This window comes from Ranitomeya variabilis, chromosome 6, assembly GCF_051348905.1.
Source record: "Ranitomeya variabilis isolate aRanVar5 chromosome 6, aRanVar5.hap1, whole genome shotgun sequence".
In the NCBI taxonomy this organism is placed as follows: domain Eukaryota; kingdom Metazoa; phylum Chordata; class Amphibia; order Anura; family Dendrobatidae; genus Ranitomeya; species Ranitomeya variabilis.
The window spans coordinates 542539635-542559363 of NC_135237.1; the positions used below are offsets into that span (position 1 = coordinate 542539635).

Genomic DNA, 19729 nt, shown 5'->3' on the forward strand with positions numbered 1-19729 from the left:
CTAAGGTGTAAGTAGTAATGCCCAACTGCCTTTATATACATGTAAGGTATATATATACAGGACGTATATACATGGCCTGCTGCCGTGGACACACTATTTGCTGCAGGTTTCTGGAGGATTAGTCTCATGACATAAGTTCGCTTCACAGGTATTTTTTTTTTATTTATGTTCAATTTCTTCCCTTTTTATATTTTGAAATGTTTTTAGTTCTTAGCCTCTCGGTGACACCAAATTGCGCATCATAATAAATTTAGTTTTCATTTTGCACCTTAAAATGTTAATTTTTTTTCTTGTCATAATTATTACGCCATTTTTATTTATTTTTCTGCCTCGTTTGTTTCTTAATTTGATCTTATTTATACTGAATGCGATATTCAGATTCTTTATGGAGCTCTGCGTGGTGTTTTCTCTCCTCCCAACTATAAACTTATTATTGCGGTTTTATCATTTTTCTTTGCTGCATTTTTTTATGAATTTTACACATAATTTGCTGATTTTTGCCTAGTTTCCATCTTTTGCGCTGTTATTTTCTCTTATCGCCTCCTATGCTCTTGGAGGCTCTCTGTATTATTGTCATTATTTTAGTGTTTATTCACTTTTGTGCCGTCAATTGCTGTTGCTAATTATCATTTACGATCACTTTTTGTCCTCGCTGCTGCATTCTTCCCCCTCATCTTCAGTTTCCTTATTTATAACTGCACATGTATTATTGAGATTTGGGGGGAGGATTGTCTTTCCACATTAATTCAGATTCTGTGCTTTTCTGCTATTGTAGAGTCCTGAACTAACACTACAGATTTCCTGACAGGATTAGTGTCTGTATATAGATCTGACACTGCTCTGACTGACTTTCTTCACAGGAACCATCATGTCAGGTTATTTCACCTCAAGGAATCACTAACGCCATTCACTGAAGAGCTGTCAGCGGTCTATCATAGCTTTTCTGTGTAATGGCGTCAGACAAGTTTCCTGCCCTCATACAGCTCAACTTCTCTCCTCCCTACATAGCACACATGTGATTAAAATGGTGCCGTCAGCTTCGCATCCTTCCTTTTATACCCTCAGTGGACAGAGCGTCATCACATAGATTTTCAGCGACACCTGCTGGTGGGAGGACGAATTGGTCAATACTATTACAGTGTGCTATAGGACCTTCCGTGACGTCATGCCCATGTGAGTATACTGCCCGTACCTTCCTGGGGTCAGGGCTCCTCCAGCTGCTGTGAGGTCTTGTGTGCACAGACATTGTATAAAGAAAGTTGTGTGAGGGCCGGAGCCGGACGTCATAGTGTGTGTGGATGGAGCAGAGCTGAGATTGCTGTTTGGCACATGTACAAGTGACTAATTGCAGCAGAGCTGAGTTTGCCATGCAGCAGATCTGAGTTTGCCATGCAGCAGATCTGAGTTTGCCATGCAGCAGGGCTGAGATTGTCATGCAGCAGAGATGAGTTTGCCATGCAGCAGGGCTGAGATTGTCATACAGCAGGGCTGAGATTGTCGTGCAGCAGAGCTGAGATTGTCGTGCAGCAGAGCTGAGATTGTCGTGCAGCAGAGCTGAGATTGTCGTGCAGCAGAGCTGAGATTGTCGTGCAGCAGAGCTGAGATTGTCATACAGCAGGGCTGAGATTGTCGTGCAGCAGGGCTGAGATTGTCGTGCAGCAGAGCTGAGATTGTCGTGCAGCAGAGCTGAGATTGTCATGCAGCAGAGCTGAGATTGTCATACAGCAGGGCTGAGTTTGCCATGCAGCAGGGCTGAGTTTGCCGTGCAGCAGAGCTGAGATTGTCATACAGCAGGGCTGAGATTGTCGTGCAGCAGAGCTGAGATTGTCATGCAGCAGAGCTGAGTTTGCCATGCAGCAGAGCTGAGATTGTCATACAGCAGGGCTGAGATTGTCATACAGCAGGGCTGAGATTGTCATACAGCAGGGCTAAGATTGTCATGCAGCAGAGCTGAGTTTGCCATGCAGCAGAGCTGAGATTGTCATACAGCAGGGCTGAGATTGTCATACAGCAGGGCTGAGATTGTCATGCAGCAGAGCTGAGATTGTCATACAGCAGGGCTGAGTTTGCCGTGCAGCAGGGCTGAGTTTGCCGTGCAGCAGGGCTGAGTTTGCCGTGCAGCAGGGCTGAGTTTGCCATACAGCGGTCACATGGTCATTAGACCTATGAGGCTGTCGGGGATAATAGTAATAAAGCTGAGTCTTTACAATGGGGAAAAGGTGTTTTATTTTTTTATTTCTTCATTATTTTTCCATTTTTTTTCTGTTTGTGTCGTGTTTTTTTTGTGCGTGTGGGTTTTTATTAACCCCTTTACCCCCAAGGGTGGTTTGCACGTTAATGACCGGGCCAAATTTTACAATTCTGACCACTGTCCCTTTATGAGGTTATAACTCTGGAACACTTCAACGGATCTTGGCGATTCTGACATTGTTTTCTCGTGACATATTGTACTTCATGATAGTGGTAAAATTTCCTTGACATTATTTGAGTTTATTTGGGGAAACTTTTGAAAATTTCGCAATTTTCCAACTTTGAATTTTTATGCAATTAAATCACAGAGAAATGTCACACAAAATACTTAAGTAACATTTCCCACATGTCTACTTTACATCAGCACAATTTTGGAACCAACAATTTTTGTTAGGGATCGAGTTCCCGCCTCTGCACAGGGGGAATCTCGGGCCATCTCTGCTGCGGTCTCCCATTCTTCTCCTGCCGCAGTGGAGTCTGCTCAGCGGAGACATCAGTCCCAGCGTCTCGCTCAGTCTGACTCTGTGAGGAGGATTACTGCTGCTTTTTCAGCTTCTGCCATTGAAGCCAGTGCTGGGCAGCGGCGAGCAGACACTTTTGGGACTAAGTCCCGCTTTTCTCCTTCTGAGCATGCCCTGGGTAAGATCTCTCAGTGGAGATTGAGGGTCACTTGCTTAGATACTGCAGCAAAGCCCATTGGTTCTCCTGGAAGGTCCTGAAGGTGCTCAGGCTTTGTGGCAGCTTCTCATTGATCCTTCTAGGAAGGCCTTGTTCGTGCTTCAGCTATAAAAGGCTCGCAGGGCCGCACGGCCATGCGCTAGTATCAATTCAAATATGTGCTTTGCGCCAGTATGGTTATGCATGGTTCAGGGACCTGGCTGAAATAAGCCCCTAGAATACCAGCTTCTCCGGTGAGGAGATTGTGTGCATAACCACTGACTGCTATCAGTTCGGCAGCAAGCTTGCGCTCCTGTGAGGCTAACAGGGTGCAGTGCTTTCCTCTCACGGCTGCTCTGTGAGGTAACAGCTAGTCTATACCGCCAAACAGTGCCACCATTCACTAGCAGCAGGTTCTCCTGCACGGTGGACCCCGGGCTGCGAACGCACCATTTATAATAAACATCTATTTTTACTCGGTGCGTTCCGCTAGCCCTAACAGGGAGTTATAAGGGTTAAAAGTTGACCAGCAATTTCTCATTTTTACACCAGTTTTTGAAGTCATTTTGAGGGGTCTATATGATAGAAAATACCCACGTGTGACACCATTCTAAAAACTGCACCCCTCAAGGTGCTCAAAACCACATTCAAGAAGTTTATTAACCCTTCAGGTGTTTCACAGGAATATTTTGAATGTTTTAAAAAAAAATGAACATTTAACTTTTTTTTCACAAAAAATTTACTTCAGATCCAAATTGATTTATTTTACCAAGGGTAACAGGAGAAAATGGACCCCAAAAGTTGTTGTACAATTTGTCCTGAATACGCCGATACCCCATATGTGTGGGTTGGGCGCATGGCAGAGCTCAGAATGGAAAGAGCGCATTTTGACTTTTCATTGCAAAATTGCCTGGAATTGAGATCGGACGCCATGTTGCGTTTGGAGAGCCCCTGATGTGCCTAAACATTGAAACCCCCCACAAGTGACACCATTTTGGAAACTAGACCCCCTAAGGAACTTATCTAGATGTGTGGTGAGCACTTTGAACCCCAATGTGCTTCACAGAAGTTTATAATGTAGACCCCTTAAAAATAAAAATCATATTGTTTTCACAAAAATGATATTTTCGCCTCCAATTTTTTATTTTCCCAAGGGTAACAGGAGAAATTGGACCCCAAAAGTTATTGTGCAATTTGTCCTGAGTACGCCAACATCCCATAGGTGGGGGTAAATCACTGTTTGGCGCATGGCAGAGCTCAGAAGGGAAGGAGCGCCAGATTTTACTGTTATGGTTTGCAGGTGCCATGACCAATTGGGAGAGCCCATAAGGTGCCAAAACAGCAGAACCTCCCATAAGTGACCCCAGTTTACGAACTACACCTATCAATTAATTCATCTAGAGGTGCAGTGATCATATTGACACCATGGGTGTCCCACAGAATTTTATACCATTGGGCAGTGAGGACAAAATAACTACATTTTTACCACCCAAATTTAGTTTCAGCCAAAGATTTTACATTTTCACTTAACCCCTTAGTGACAGAGACAATTTGGTACTTAATGACCAGGCCAATTTTTACAATTCTGACCACTGTCACTTTATGAGGTTATAACTCTGGAACGCTTCAACGGATCCTGCTGATTCTGAGATTGTTTTTTCGTGACATATTGTACTTCATGTTAGTGGTAACATTTCTTCGATATTACTTGCGATTATTTATGAAAAAAATGGAAATATGGCATAAAAATTAAAAATTTAGCAATTTTCAAAATTTGGATTTTTATGCCCTTAAATCAGAGAGATATGTCACAAAAAATAGTTAATAAATAACATTTCCCACATGTCTACTTTACATCAGCACAATTTTGGAACCAAAATTTTTTTTTGTTAGGGAGTTATAAGGGTTAAAAGTTGACCAGCAATTTCTCATTTTTACAACACCATTTTTTTTTTTAGGGACCACATCACATTTCAAGTCATTTTGAGGGGTCAATATGATAGAAAATAACCAAGTGTGACACCATTCTAAAAACTGCACCCCTCAAGGTGCTCAAAACCACATTCAAGAAGTTTATTAACCCTTTACGTGCTTCACAGGAACTGAAACAATGTGGAAGGCAAAAATGAACATTTAACTTTTTTTTGCAAACATTTTGCGTCAGAACCATTTTTTTTTATTTTCACAAGTGTAAAAACAGAAATTTAACCATAAATGTTGTTGTGCAATTTCTCCTGAATACGCCGATACCCCATATGTGGGGGTAAACCACTGTTTGGGCGCACCGCAGAGCTTGGAAGAGAAGGAGCGCCGTTTGACTTTTTCAAAGCAGAATTGGCTGGAATTGAGATCGGATGCCATGTCACGTTTAGAGAGCCCCTGATGTGCCTAAACAGTGGAAACCCCCCACAAGTGACCCCATTTTGGAAACTAGACCCCTTAAGGAACTTAACTAGATGTGTGGTGAGCACTTTGAGCCCCCAAGTGCTTCACAGAAGTTTATAAAGTAGAGCCGTGAAAATAAAAAATCGCATTTGTTTACACAAAAATGATCTTTTCGCCCACAAATTCTTATTTTCACAAGGGTAACAGGAGAAATTAGACCACAAAAGTTGTTGTGCAATTTCTCCTGAGTATGTTGATACCCCATATGTGGGGGTAAACCACTGTTTGGGCGCACCGCAGAGCTTGGAAGAGAAGGAGTGCCGTTTTACTTTTTCAATGTAGAATTGGCTGGAATTGAGATTGGATGCCATGTCGCATTTGGAGAGCCCCTGATGTGCCTAAACAGTAGAAGCCCCCCACAAGTGACCCCATTTTGGAAACTAGACCCCTTAAGGAACTTAACTAGATGTGTGGTGAGCACTTTAAACCCCCAGGTGCTTCTCAGAAGTTTATAACGTAGAGCCATGAAAATAAAAAATCGCATTTTTTCTATAAAAATGATCTTTTTGCCCCAAAATATTTATTTTCACAAGAGTAACAGGAGAAATTAGACCACAAATGTTGTTGTGCAATTTCTCCTGAGTACATCGATACCCCATATGTGGGGGTAAACCACTGTTTGGGCGCACTGCAGAGCTTGGAAGAGAAGGAGTGCCGTTTTACTTTTTCGATGTAGAATTGGCTGGAATTGAGATCGGACGCCATGTCGCGTTTGGAGAGCCCCTGATGTGCCTAAACAGTGGAATCGCCCCACAAGTGACACCATTTTGGAAACTAGACCCCTTAAGGAACTTATCTAGATGTGTGGTGAGCACTTTAAACCCCCAGGTGCTTCACGGAAGGTTATAGCGTAGAGCCGTGAAAATAAAAAGTCGCATTTTTTTTTCAAAAATGATCTTTTTGCCCCAAAATTTTTATTTTGAAACGGGTAACAGGAGAAATTAGACCACAAAAGTTGTTGAGCAATTTCTCCTGAGTGTGGCGATACCCCATATGTGGGGGTAAACCACTGTTTGGGCGCACCGCAGAGCTTGGAAGAGAAGGAGTGCCGTTTTACTTTTTCAATGTAGAATTGGCTGGAATTGAGATCGGACACCATGTCGCGTTTGGAGAGCCCCTGATGTGCCTAAACAGTAGAAACCCCCCACAAGTGACCCCATTTTGGAAACTAGACCACTTAAGGAACTTATCTAGATGTGCGGTGAGCACTTTAAACCCCCAAGTTCTTCACAGAAATGTATAAAGTAGAGCCGTGAAAATAAAAAATCCTTTTTTTTTTCCTCAAAAATGATTTTTTAGCCTGCAATTTTTTATTTTCTCAAGGGTAACAGGAGAAATTGGACCCCAAAATTTATTGTGCAATTTATGTTGAGTAGGCTGATACCCCATATGTTGGGGTAAACCACTGTTTGGGCGCATGGCAGAGCTCGGAAGGGAAGGAGCGCCGTTTTGGAATGCAGACTTTGATAGAATGGTCTGCGGGCGTTATGTTGCATTTGCAGAGCCCCTGATGTACCTAAACAGTAGAAACCCCCCACAAGTGACCCCATTTTGGAAACTAGACCCCCCCAAGGAACTTATCTAGATGTGTGGTGAGAACTTTGAATGCCCATCTGCTTCACAGAAGTTTATAATGCAGAGTCGTGAAAATAAAAAATATTTTTTTTTTCCACAAAAAAGATTTTTTAGCCCCCAAGTTTTTATTTTCACAAGGGAACAAGAGAAATTAGACCCCAAAAGTTGTTATACAATTTGTCCTGAGTACACTGATACCCCATGTGTGGGGGGGGACCACTGTTTGGGTGCACGGCAGAGCTCGGAAGGGAAGGAGCGCCGTTTTGGAATGCAGACTTTGATAGAATGGTCTGCGGGCATTATGTTGCATTTGCAGAGCCCCTGATGTGCCTAAACAGTAGAAACCCCCCACAAGTGACCCCATTTTGGAAACTAGACCCCCCAGGGAACTTATCTAGATGTGTGGTGAGAACTTTGAATGCCCAAGTGCTTCACAGAAATTTATAATGCAGAGTCGTGAAAATAAAAATAAATTTTTTTTTCCACAAAAAAGATTTTTGAGCCCCCAAGTTTTTATTTTGACAAGGGTAACAAGAGAAATTGGACCCCAAAAGTTGTTGTCCAATTTGTGCTGAGTACACTGATACCCCATGTGTGGTGGGGACCACTGTTTGAGCGCATGGCAGAGCTCGGAAGGGAAGGAACCCCATTTTGGAATGCGGACTTTGATAGAATGGTCTGCGGGCATTATGTTGCGTTTGCAGAGCCCCTGATGTACCTAAACAGTAGAAACCCCCCACAAGTGACCCCATTTTGGAAACTAGAGCCCCCAGGGAACTTATCTAGATGTGTGGTGAGAACTTTGAATGCCCAAGTGCTTCACAGACGTTTATAATGCAGAGTTGTGAAAATAAAAAATATTTTTTTTTTCCACAAAAAAAATTTTTTAGCCCCCAAGTTTTTATTTTCACAAGGGTAACAGGAGAAATTGGACCCCAAAAGTTGTTGTCCAATTTATCCCGAGTACGCTGATGCCCCATATGTGGGGGTAAACCACTGTTTGGGTGCACGGCAGAGCTCCGAAGGGAGGGAGCACCATTTGACTTTTTGAGCGCAAAATTGGCTGTGGCGTTTAGAGACTCCCTGATGTATCTAAACAGTGGAAACCCCCCAAATCTAACTCCAACCCTAACCCCAACACACCCCTAAGGCTTCTTTCACACTTCAGTTGTTTGGCGTCAGTCAGCTCCGACATAGTGACGGATCCGTCACAATTGTTGAGAAAACGGTATTAACGGATCCGTTTTTTTGACGGATCCGTTACTTGGGGGTTGTCTGGGAAAAGTATCTACTTTTTGGAGCATGCGCAATTGAAAAAGCGGATTGGGGCGACGGATCCGCCGAAATGACGGTAACAACGGATCCGTCGCCCATAGGCGGCCATTCTATGGAATGACGAACGCGACAGACCCGTCGCGAACCGCCATTTCGGCGCAGACAAAAAACGTTACAATGGCCGTCAATGTCTAGATGACGTCCGCCAAATCTCGACGGATCCGTCACATGGCGGATGGAACGGACGACCATCCGCCACAATCCGTCGCTAATGCATGTCTATGGGAAAATAGCGGAACCGCCAAAAAAAATGGCGGATCCGCTATTTGATGAAAATGGCCGTTTCAGACTGACGCCAAAAGACTGAAGTGTGAAAGAGGCCTAACCCTAATGCCAACCCGATCCATAATCCTAATCACAACCCTAAGGATAATCGCAACCCTAACCTCAAAACAACCATAACCCTAATCAGAACCCTAAATCCAACACACCCCTAATCCTAATCTCAACCCTAACCTCAAACCTAACCCTAATCCCAATACACCCCTAATCCCAACCCTACCCTTAACCCTAATCCCAAACCTAACCGTAATCCCAAACGTAACCCTAATGCCAACCCTAATCCAAACCCTAATCCCAACCCTAACCCTAACTTTAGCCGCAACCCTAGCCCTAACTTTAGCCCCAACCCTAACCCTAAATTTAGCCCCAGCCCTAACCCTAAATTTAGCCCCAACCCTAACCCTAAATTTAGCCCCAACCCTAACCCTAAATTTAGCTCCAACCCTAACCCTAAATTTAGCCCCAACCCTAACCCTAGCCCTAACCCTAGCCCTAACCCTAATTTTAGCCCCAACTCTTCTCTCCTGCCGGCCGGCAGATGGCAGCAGAGAGCGGGCGCACTGCGCATGCGCCCGCCATTTTCTTTCTATAGGAAGAAGCCGGCCGGCAGGAGAAGACACAGGAGGACCCAGGGACACCGGTAAGTATGATAGGGTCCCCGAATCCCCCTATTTCTCTGTCCTCTGATGTGCGATCACATCAGAGGACAGAGAATAAGGCTAGGTTCACATTGCGTTAGGGCAATCCGTTTAGCGCTAGCTCTAGCGGATTGCGCTAACGCAATGTTTATTTAGGGGCCGTGTTTGGGGTCGCGTTAACGTCCCCACTCTCGCAGATCCCCGATCTGCGAGAGCGGGGAACGGACCTCGGGCGCGCCGCGGACGCTGCAAGCAGCGTCCGAGGCGCGTCACAGAAGAACGGCACATCACTAGCGCGAGCCGAAAAAGGCACGCGCTAGTGATGCGCTGCAGGAGAAATTTACATTGCTGTCAATGGGCACGCTAACGGACCCGTTGCACGGCGTTAATTGCGACATTTTCGCCGTGCAACGCTGTCCGTTAGCGTGCACACATTAACGCAATGTGAACCCAGCCTTACACATCACTTTTTTTTTTTTTGCGGTCGCCGGTAAACAGTTAATTACCGGCGATCGCAAAACAGTTCTTTGGGGTCTCTACCCCCAGCAGCCGAGACCCCAAAGATCTCCCAGGTGCCGGCCGGCATTTTTAAGATGGCGGCGCCCATGGGGAACCACGAGGAGCACCGGGGGAGACAGGTGAGTATCGGGGGGGCGACCGGGGACCCCATTTCTCTGTCCTCCGATGTGCGATCACATCGGAGGACAGAGAAATTAAATGGGAAATCGCGTTTTGGGTTTTTTTTTGCGATCGCCGGTAAACGGTTAATTACCGGCGATCGCAACTCGGGGGTCGGTAAAAAACCCCCGAATCATGTTCTCTGGGGTCTCGGCTACCCCCGGTAACCGAGACCCCAGAGAAAATCCGACTCTGGGGGGCGCTATTCACTTTTTCCACAGCGCCGTTAATTAACGACGCTGTGGTTTAAGTACCCTTAGCGGCCGCCGTTAAAAGGCGTATCGGCGGTCGTTAAGGGGTTAAGTGGGTAAAAATGGCAACAAAATTTGTCCCACAATTTCTACTGAACGTGGCAATGCCCCATGTGTGGCTGTACAGTGCTACTTAGCCATGCGGAGAGATTCGGGAGGAACTATTTGCCCTCATCATTCTTATCTGCTCTGCCAGCGATCGGCGCGAGCAGGGGAGAATGGTGAGAGTTACATTTAAGTAATAAAAGAGGCAACAGGCGGCGGCTGATGGGACTATTACTCCCATCAGCCTACCCCTGCTGCTGCTAATAACAGTGACAGCAGGAGCGGTGGATGGGAGTATTCATCTGCCGCTCCTGCGCTGTAAATAAATACAGTAATTAAAAAAAAAAGTTGTGGGTTCCTCCTATTTTTGATAACCAGCCAGACACAACTCACAACTGGGGGCTGCAACCCTCAGCTGTCAGCTTCAGCAAGGCTGGTAATCAAGAAAAGAGGTGTCCCCACGCTATTTTTTTTAAATTATTTAAATAAATAATTTTTAAAAATGGCATGTGGTCCCCTCCCCCGTTTTTGCTAACCAGCCTTGATAAAGCTCACAGCTGGGAACTGGTATGCTCAGGCTGGTAAGGGGCCATGGATATTGACCCCCCCAGCCTAAAAATAGCAGCCCGCAGCTACCCAGAAAAGGCACATCTATTATATGCACCAATTCTGGCTCTTCCCACTTGCCCTGTAGCGGTGGCATGTGGGGTAATATTTGTGGGGTTGATGACACCTTTCAGATGACATGAAGCCCACGGCTTAGTAATGGAGAGGCGTCTATAAGACACCTATCCAATGAAGGAATTGAAGCTATGGACTGGCCCGCCCGTTCCCCAGACCTGAATCCGATTGAACACATCTGGGACATCATGTCTCGCTCCATCATGTCTCGCTCCATCCACCAACGTCACGTTGCACCACAGACTGTCCAGGAGTTGGCGGATGCTTTAGTCCATGTCTGGGAGGAGATCACTCAGGAGACCAACCAGGCACCTCATCAGGAGTATGCCCAGGCCACACACACTACTGAGCATAATTTCCTTGTCTTGAGGCATTTCCACTGAAGTTGGATCAGCCTGTAACTTCATTTTCCACTTTGATTTTGAGCATCGTTCCAACTCCAGACCTCCATGGGATATTAGTTGTGATTTACGTTGATCATTTTTAGGTTTTATCGTTCTCAACACATTCCACAGTGTAATGAATAAAGATTTGCAACTGGAATATTTCATTCAGTGAAATCTATGATGTGGGATTTTAGTGTTCCCTTTATTTTTTTGAGCAGTGTATATTGATTTTTCATTATTAGTTTTGATTTTTTTTTAAATATTTGTACAATTATTAAAACATTTTTTTTACTTTTTTCTAACTTTTTTACTTTGTCCCATTATGGAACAATCATTTTTTCCAGGCTGATCGCTTCTATAGTTTGCAGATGAAGCAGCATCACCATGCCATAGACGCTGTCAGCGCTGCACTGACAGGGAGACTTGGTGATCATTCACTGTGCATGATCACCAAGTTTCCTCGCTCTGGTGACCCGGATATCGTCATGGCAACAATTGGGAGCTCGCGTCATGCTGCGGGGTCTCCGATCCAAAGGCAGAGGCGCTGTCAGCCCCTGTGCCGGCTTCCAGAATGCTGCGATCGTGTTTGACCGCAGTATTTCGGGGGTTAAAGTGCAGGGAGAGGTCTGTGACCACTCCTGGCACATAGTGCCGGGTGTTAGCTGTCAGAATCGGCTGACACCCGGCGGCGATCGGCCGCCCACCCCCCGTGAGCGTGGTCAGTCGCTAAGACGTAATGATCCGTCCATGGTCAAAATGGCCCAGGTCGCATGGACGGATCATTACGTCTGAAGTCAGAAAGGCGTACGGGGTCTTGCTTTTTGCCAGACGAGTTGTACTTTTGAATGACAGCCTTCATTTTATCATTTGATTTAGCCAAAGGCAGGAAAAAAATTCCAACTTCATCAAAATTGCAAAAAAAAGTGCAATTATACAATTATTATTTTTAGTTTTTTATTTCCCATGATCACTATATGGTAAAACTGGACTGATGATATGATTCCCCAGGTCAGTCCGTGTGCGCAGACACCAAACATCTATAGTTTTTAATTAAGCAGCAGAAAAAAATTGTTAAAGCCTTTTTCTTTTTTTTTTTTACCAGTTTCTGAGACCCGAAGCGTCTCCATTTTTCGGGATCTGGTTGAGGGCTTGACCGCCCGTTACTGCATTTGATCTCAATGTTGCAGCAACCAAAAAAATCCGAAATTCTGGTGATTTTTTTTCTCATTACGCCGTTTATCGATTGGGTTAATTAATTTTAGTTTTTGATTGCACTTTTACAAACGTAACAATAACAAATAACTGTAATTTTTTCTGTTTATTTTTAATGAGGCAAAAACGGGGGGTGAATTGATTTTTTTTATTTTTTCCATATTTTTAAAAACGTTTCACTGTATTTCATAGTTCCATTAGGGGACGTGACCCTTGATCCTCTGATCGCTTGTTCTATACACAGCAGTGCTATTAGTTTTGCTGTATATAGCAAATGTGATGGTCTCCTGTGAACAGAAGCTGGCGTTCACAGGACACGGTCATGACAGGCACGGGGGTCTTCAGCAGACCCTATGGTGTCATGGCGCCCCAGGATCGTGATGGGTGTGTGGAATGACGCGTCCCCCTCCCGGCGCAGTGTAGATGCTGCTGTCACAGATTAACAGCAGCATTTAACTGGTTAACAGGTGGAGCACTGCTCTTTATTTTTGTCTTTTTTTTTTTTGCAACACAAAATATTTCACATTCTGCATAACCCCTTTCTGCCATCATGTGTACTATTGCGTCTATTTGACCTGGGCCTTAATTCCCATGGACGGAATAGTACGTCATGCCCTTTAATGCAACACTCCGACCGAAGTCGCGGTGATCGCATTAAAATTCCGACGCCATCTTACCTCAAGGAAGATGTGTCGGCATCCTGGGGGGGTGTCCCTACCCACCCGCGCTCATGATCGCTGTGATTGGCTGTTTATTTCTGAACAGCCAATCGCAGCCTCTTTCATTGTTTTGGCCAATCAGATTGGCTGAAACAGTGATGTCCCAATACTAGGCCAGTTTCTGACAACGCCAGGCATCAGCGAAAACCTCTCAGATTGGCGCAATCGACAATCAAATCGATCACGCCAATCGCAGGGCACAGCCGCGGTGTTACTGTGCTGTGCCCTGCCGGGACCAAATTAGGATCCTTTTCCCAGTCTTTTTACCCCCCCTCCACCCCTCTTTGCGCCGCCTCCATGCGCACATTTAGCAGCTGCTGAGCGTTGATTGGTGACGCAGTTCAAGGATCAACACTTGTGCTCGCTTTTCTTTCTCACCCCCCTTACACCACCCTGTGCGCACATCCAGCAGCCGCCGAACTTTGATAAGTGAAACAGTTCACTTATCAGAGCTCGGGCCTGCTGTTTAACACTTTTCTTTTCACAGGCATTTTTTTTCTCTTTTTTTTTTATTCTTTTAGCTTTTTCTTTTCAAACAAGTTTGCACCAAGCACTATCCCCCCACACATATATATATAAATAAAGTACACACAAGCACCATACTCATTAAAAAAAATGTCCCGCCCATCACATTCGCTATTCGGTGGAGGAGACATATGCTTTCCTTGCCTCCGACACTGATAGCGAGGGAGAGGATCCCACATTTCTTTACTTTTCAGATTCTTCATCTTCCTCTTCATCTTCCTCCTCGGGTCCTGCGGAACCGCCATGAAGCCGTCCCAGGACAGAAGATGAGGCAACGCCCACTCCTTAAGATGATCCAGCGCACCCCACTGCGGACCCCGTATACACCTCGCCACCTGAAAATTACGAGCCACTGATTCCTGATTTTGTGGCAGAATCAGGAATCAAGTTTGACATCACCGGCCTCACAGAAATAGACTTTTTCAAAGACTTTTTCTCTGAGGATTTTGTTAACCTCATGGTGGGCCAAACTAATTTATATGCTTGTCAATTTTTGGCACAAAACCCCAGTTCATCATATTCTAACTGGTCTCCTGTAGACGCAGTTGAAATGATGCAGTTTTGGGGCCTGGTCCTTCATATGGGGATCCTTAAGAAGCTAGAACTTCGGCAATATTGGAGTGTTGATATTTTATAAAACTCTCCAGTGTTCCATATGGTCATGACCTGGACGCATTTTGAGGCCATCCACAAATTCCTGCATTATACCGATAATACACTGTCTCCCCCAGGAGATGACCCCAACTTTGACCATCTGTTCAAAGTTCGACCGGTCATCGAACACTTCAACAAAAAGTTTGCTGAAGTGTACGTGTCCCAAAGGGACATCTATGTGGATGAGTCCTTAGTTCATTTTAAGGGAAGGCTCGAATTCCGTCAGTACCTGCCCAGCAAGAGACTCAGGTATGGAATTAAACTCTATAAGCTATGTGAGAGTACCTCAGGCTACACCCACAGGTTCAGAGTTTACGAAGGGAAGGACGCCCGGATTGAACCCCCTGAATGCCCCACTATCCTGGGAATGGGAAAATTGTGTGGGATTTGGTGCACCAACTGCTGGATAAAGGTTGTCACCTCTACACCGATAATTTTTATTACAGCATCCTCAAAAATCGGAGAGGCCTCCTGAAAACGCTACTTAGGCAGATGCTCAGAAGGGGTGAGAGCAGAGCCCAATGTAGCAACCACCTGCTGGTGGTCAAGTACAAGGACAAGAGGGATGTCCTTCTCTTGACCACCATACACAGTGATGGCAGCGCCCTCAGCACTGTACAAGGTGCCTCTACACAGGTCAGCAAACCGGACTGTATACTGGGGTACAACAAAAACATGGGGGAGTTGATCTCTCTGATCAACTCCTCCAACCGTGCAGTGTTTTGATAAAGGCCAGGGTAGGGTACAAAAAGCTGTCCGTGCACATTGTACAAATGGCCAAAGCTTTCCTGCTGTCACAATGTGCACGCCACACCGATATGTCGTACCTTCAGTTCCAGGAAGTAGTGGTTAAGGCCCTGATATTTGGCACTCAGGAAGGAGCGGGCCCCAGTACTTCCGGAACTGAAGCTGCTCGTATCGTACCAGGTCAGCATTTCCCGGGGGTGGTCCCGCCAACTGGAAAAAAAGGTAAGGCGCAAAAAAGGTGCAGAGTGTGTTACAAAAGGGGAATACGCAAGGACACCATTTATCAATGCGACACCTGCCCTGACAAACCTGGCCTGTGCATGAAAAATGGCTTCAAATTGTACCGCACCGCCATTCACTACTAATTTACTTAAATTTACAGGAAACAGTAGATTAGTTCCAAAAAGGGGGCACATCTAGATAAGTTCCGTAGGGGGTCTAGTTTCCAAAATGGGGTCACTTGTGGGGGGTTTCTACTGTTTAGGCACATCAGGGGCTCTGCAAACGGAACATGACGCCCCCAGACCATTCCATCAAAGTCTGCATTCCAAAACGTCACTACTACCCTTCCGAGCCCCGACGTGTGCCCAAACAGTAGTATTTTCCCACATATGGGGTACCAGCATACTCAGGACAAATTGGACAACAACTTCTGTGGTCTAATTTTTCCTGTTAGCCTTGGGAAAATAAAAAATTGGGGACTAAACGATCATGTTTGTGGAAAAAATATGATTTTTTATTTTCACGCCCAGGCGTTATAAACTTTAGTGAAGCACATGGGGATTCAAAGTGCTCACCACACATCTAGATAAGTTCCTTAGGGGGTCTCACTTTCAAAATGGGGTCACTTATTGGGGGATTCCACTATTTAGGCACACAGGGGCTATCCAAACGCGACATGGCGTCCGATCTCAATTCCAGCCAATTTTGATTTGATAAGGTCAAATGTCGCTCCTTCCCTTCCGAGCCCTGCCGTGTGCCCAAACAGTGGTTTTCCCCCACATATGGGGTATTGGCGTACTCAGGAGAAATTGCACAACAACTTTATCTGTTCATTTTCTCCTTTTACCGTTGTGAAAATAAAAAAATTGTTGCTAAAAGATCATTTTGTGACTAAAAAGTTAAATGTTCATTTTTTTCCTTCCATGTTGCTTCTGCACCTGTGAAACACTTGAAGGGTTAATAAACTTCTTGAATGTGGTTTTGAGCACCGTGAGGGGTGCAGTTATTAGAATGGTATCACTTTTGGGTATTTTCTGCCATATAGACCCCTCAAAGTGACTTCAAATTTGAGGTGGTCCCTAAAAAAAATGGTTTTGTAAATTTTGTTGTAAAAATGAGAAATCGCTGGTAAACCTTTAACCCTTTTAACTTCCTAGAAAAAAAAATGTTTTGTTTCCAAAATTGTGCTGATGTAAAGCAGACATGTGGGAAATGTTATATTTATTAGCTATTATAAGCTAATATTATTATTCTATTAGCTATTATGATTTAAGGGCATAAAAATTCAAAGTTGGAAAATTGCAAAATTTTCCAAATTTTCACCAAAGTTCCATTTTTTACACAAATAAACGCAAGTTATATCGAAGAAATTTTTACCAGAAGTACAATATGTCATGAAAAAAACAGTCTCAGAATAGCCAAGATCCTTTGAAGCGTTCCAGAGTTATTACGTCATAAAGGGACAGTGATCAGAATTGTAAAAATTGGCCCGGTCATTAACGTGCAAACCACCCTGGGGGGTGAAGGGGTTAAAAATTTCACAAAATTTGCACAAAAAATTTTAGACATCGTTCATAAAATCACTTCTGAGGGAGCAGGAAAACATTCGCTAAAAAATATTAAACTTGTTAAAAAGTCACTCACAATTGATTAATAAAATGTTGTGGTTGATGCAATTTTTTATAAAGTTGCATAATTTTTGTGGCGATTTACTCGTCCCACCGCCCCTCGCCCTTCACTGACCTCCCTCCCCTCTGCAGTCATTTTATGTTCGCGTGACAAGACATACTGATTGTGAGCCCCATCAGGAACATCGATGATAATGTGTGCAAAGCGCTGTGGAATATGATAGCGGTATGTAAAAATAAAGATTATTATTATTATTACTTTAAAAAAAGGTGAAAAACAAAAATCTCCCGGTTCGATATATACATGCAGGTTAGAAGGGGCGACGCACTCGGTATCGGTGCAGCACGTCCTCCTGTATTGTGCCTCCAGCTGTGTACAGTGCGAGCAATCAAAGCGCTGCGGGTGCAAGGTGCCTAAAGGAGCAAAAATAAATCAATGTCCCCTCACCATCAGTCGGCCGGTGCCCCCATACAGATTAGACCGTCGGCCAAAACTGTCGATATTGGCGGGACGTCAGTCTAATGTGTACAGAGTCTTATCTGTCCAAAGCCCCGTAGACTTATCCTCTCTCTGTTTGCTGTACTACTATTGTTCTCTGTTATCAACTAAACAGAATGATGGAACCTTGACCTTGATATCTGCTCAGATAAATACAATCTCCTCTTGTATCAGGCCAGTAGTGCCCGGCTGTCATCTATTGCTCTCTGTTGTCAGCTGTCTGGGACTGGAGATTGGCCGTGTGGCAGAATTTTAGGTTATACTATAATTGTATACTTTCCCCCTTTTAGATCCTACAGGCTGATGGCGGCAATTACTGCACGTGTGTGAATGCCGCCACCCTGGCGGTGATCGACGCCGGCATCCCCATGCAGGACTACGTGTGCGCCAGCTCAGCCGGCTTCATCGAGGACACGCCGCTGGCGGATCTCAGCTATGTGGAGGAGTCGGCGGGGGGACCCCACTTGTCTTTAGCGCTGCTGGAGTTGGAATCACGGCTGCACGAGGATCACCTGGAGCGAGCGATGGAGCAGGTGGTGCGCGACCACTTACAGGAGATGTCGGAGATCGGGGGGCAGCGTAGAGGAGACTCTGGACTTGTGTGTGGCCAGTCGTGGAGAGAGGAGCCATAAAAGCCGGATCTCCACACAGAAGCGCGGACTGAGCAGAAGGAGCCGAGGACAATTTACATTTAAGGCTATGTGAGACACCAAAATACTAAAACAATGTTTTGTTATGACAAAAAAAAAAAACTTTATTCACAAAGAGATACGTCATGCCTGGAAAACCCCTCCCCATGGCAAAAGTAAACTAGCGTGAGGGCAGTATGCACATGAGAGCGGCCATAAAAGAAACACTTTGTCATGTGGTCATGTTGTGGTCAAACGACAGAGAGAGAAAATCACATGATTAGGTATATAGGTATGGGACAAGAAAAATTTGAAATAAAGAAAAGGTAAAAAGTAAACATGAATAATTCATATAATAACATTAGAGTCGCTGCCAACATAGAAAGTGCATGAAGAGCAAGTGAAGGAAAATCGACATGATAAAAACAAGCAGGAAATTTATGAAAGTCATAATAATTGAGACTAGTGAAATGTACATAAATCATGTATAAATATATATATATATATATATATATACGTACACATGCATATACATACACGTATACATACACATTGTTTTAGTATTTTGGTGTCTCATATATCTTTGAAAGTAATTATATAGGTGTATTTGACGCTATGTGCGCACGGTTCGTTTTTGTTGTGTTTTCGCTGCTTTTTTTCCACGCGGATATGGGCCAAAACTCTATGGAATCCTTATCCCAGCTAATTCAATAACAATCATGAAGTGCACAGATCAATAATTGTCCTTTGAGTATTAGCAGTGTGTTTTTTTCTGCAGCATGTCAATTCTTTGTTCAGATTTCTAGCATTTTTCACCCATTGACTTCAAGTCAGTCAAATCTGCAGGAGACACGCATGTATAAAAATGTTTGCGGATTTGCTGAGTTTTTGTTTGCGTTTTTACAGATTTCCTATGGTGTGTGATAGTGTGGGAAACATCGGCGCGGTGGTTCTTATCAGCAGTAACGCTACCGCCAGTAAGACCGTCGGTCAGAGCGTTGCGGGGTCACACTGTCAGATGTCAGTGTGACCCAGCAGCTGTGATAGCATGAGCCGCTGATGGGAGAAGTAGTCTCTTGTCAGCCGGCGCCTCTGCTCAAACTTAAAAAACTAAAGCACAACATGTAAAGTAATAGAATACATATTCAAATAAAAATAAAAAACACATTATACTCTCCTAACTCCAAATCCCCGATGCCCTCGTCCCCTATAAAAAAAAATGTAAAATAAAAAACAACATATACTCACCTGTCCACCATAGTCCACGTAATCCCGAGTGTGTCCCACAGCGATCTCACGTGTAGAGCACTGCAATGGATTATATACGGCATTCAGTCATTGGAATAGGTGCTCAAGTAGGGTATCCATTCCAAAATCAATATAAGTAAAAAACTCGACACTCAAAATGTATCGTGTTGAAAAAAAGGGTTCCAATTTATTTTGCATACAATGATCAATTAAACATTTTCGGTCTGGGTATAGACCTTCATCAGAAACTATGGAGATATACAAAAAAAATATGTGTCAAACAAGTGACAAATGGAAATACATCAAAATGAAGTGGTGGTGACGACGAACATAAAAATTGGTGGACATCATTGTATAGACAATAGTAGAACGTCCTACTCCGGCACTTAGGCTCTCTCTTCCCACTGCTCTGTAGCATTGGCA

The 19729-nt window shown here is 44.4% G+C and overlaps 1 long non-coding RNA gene across 1 annotated transcript; it reads left to right on the forward strand.

Moving 5' to 3' along the window:
* Positions 1–1008: 1008 nt before the first annotated feature.
* LOC143781582 (uncharacterized) lies at positions 1009–18934 on the forward strand. The gene is made up of 2 exons (XR_013216767.1): positions 1009–1173; positions 17720–18934. It is a non-coding gene; the product is annotated as an uncharacterized LOC143781582 (long non-coding RNA).
* The last annotated feature ends 795 nt before the right edge of the window (positions 18935–19729 follow it).